Source organism: Octodon degus, unplaced genomic scaffold (genome assembly GCF_000260255.1).
Source record: "Octodon degus isolate 3935 unplaced genomic scaffold, OctDeg1.0 scaffold00072, whole genome shotgun sequence".
Taxonomy (NCBI): domain Eukaryota; kingdom Metazoa; phylum Chordata; class Mammalia; order Rodentia; family Octodontidae; genus Octodon; species Octodon degus.
The window spans coordinates 11,655,870-11,658,147 of record NW_004524648.1 but is presented as its reverse complement, the minus strand read 5'-3'; positions in this window follow the sequence as shown (position 1 = coordinate 11,658,147).

Here is a 2,278-nt window from a genome sequence, read left to right as displayed (position 1 = left end):
TCATGGGTATATAATATGAAAAAATATAATTTGTCACATCAGTAACAATGTGCATAAAAGATGTGATTGTAGAGTTCTTTGCCTATGGAATGAAGATGAAGTTGCTATTAGCTTAAGATGGACTGTTCAAATCTTTGGTTTTGTATGTTAACCCTGCACTGATCACGCGCATACACACACACACACACACACACACACACACACACACACAGACTAGTAGAAGACACAGAAAAATTCAGTGAGAAAGGACTCAAAATATGTCAGTATAAAAACTTCAAGTAAACACAAAGAGGACCAAAAGGAAAAAAATTAGAGGCAAAAAGCATAGAAAAGAATGAAATGACAATAGAAAGTCCTGTCCTACCACAGTGAACAGAAATGGGTTAAGATACAATGAAAAGGCAGACTAGCAGATAAACTTATGAAATATGACTAGGATCCAGCTATACCTACCACATGCTCTCTACAAGAGAGTCCCATGAGAGTTGAGAACATGTCTGGGTAAAAGGCAAAAACAGAAAAAACAAATTTCATGAAAATTTTAACAAGAAGGGTAGTCTAGGCAAACTAGACTCACCTGGACCCAAATAACAAACCAACAATAAGAGACAAAGAATAGCATATAAGGGACGCTAGTTACAAAGAAAAAGGACAGTATAGTTCAGCAAAAGAAGAAACAATTCTAAGCATCTATGCCCTAAACATCAGAGCTCCAACATAAATGAAGGCAAACATGGACAGAATTATAGGAAGAGATACTCAAATCTACAGTGGTAGAATCTTCAGTTCTCTACTGTATTAGTCACTTTCTTGTCATGGGGCAAAATACCCAATATGAACATGTTAAAAGATACTTATTTTGGGTCACAATTTCAGTGGATTCTGTCCAAGTCTGATGGCTGCCTGGCAGAACCATTAAGGTAGAATTGCCCTGACAGAGAAAAGCTAGTCACCACAGGGCAACCAGGTAACACAGAGAGAAGGCAGAGCTGGAGAGGAGAATGTATGACACATTTAAATCATATATCCAGTGACCAACCACTTCCAACCAAGACCCATCACCACACAGGATACTTTCAGGGACTTTTTACATCTAAACAATGTTAGTCTATCCTAGTCCCCAAATGGCTCATGACCATGGCACTACACAAAATGCATTTAGTTCATCTCCAAAAGTGATCAAAATCTTAACATCTCCAGGATGATGAAAAGTTTATCATGTGTCCTCTGAGACTCAAGGAAAGCATTTAGCTGTGAAACCTAGTAAAATTTAAATAGAAAGTTAAACGCTTTCACCATACAATGGCAGATGGTAAACATTTCCAGTCCCAGATGATATAATATGGGAATAGACAAAAGTCAGACCAAAACTAGAACAAAAAGCAGCAGGGCAAAAATTCAATCCTGTAATTATTTGTTTGGCACCCAGGCCAGGTTGTGATGAGATGTCAACTCCAAAGTGGTTGGCCAGCCTCCGCTCTACAGCACTTCCTGTCCAGGCACAAGGCTTTTCCTGTGGACTGGATCGGCTCACTGCCTCTAGCAGTTCTCAGCACACAGCCACATTCCCAGTGCCTCCAGTTTCGAAGGGCTTGAAGTACAACTTGGGCTTCATTCTCACAGCTTCCTGCACTCCTACCTTATGAACTTCTAGCTGCGCTTGTGGTCCTGGCTTTTTGCCTGGCTTTCCTGGGCTTCTGAAATCCTGGGGGAAAAGAGAGAGAATACACACAGTTAAGTCACACAGCCAGTGCTCAACCACGTCCAACTAAGACCCATCACCACACTTGAGAATTTTGTGGACATTTCAGATCTCTACCGCATAATTCTACCCTGTTCCCTAAAAGACTCATGGCCTACTCATTATGCAAGCTTCATTTAGTTCATCCCTAAGAGTCATCAAAGCCTTCACATTTCTAGGACTCATAAAAAGTTCATCCATCATGTGTCCTATGAGACTAAAGGCAAAGTTTTAGCTATGAGGCCCTGAAAAAAAATAAAAATGGTAAGTTTAACACTTCAAACATACAATGGAAGATGTAAACATTTCCAGTGCTGTGACTCATCCACATGGCTGACACTGACAAAGGATCTACAATCTGAGGTACAGGATCTCAGGATAAATCCTGAGAGGATTTCACTGATCTTATCAGACTCAAAAGCTACAACTCTTGTTGCATAGGTCCTACTTTACCTTGGTCTTAACCATCCAGCAGAAAAGTATAAAAATGAAGCATAAGAAGTTAAAGCCATGCTGTTATGTTGAGCTGTAGGGAAC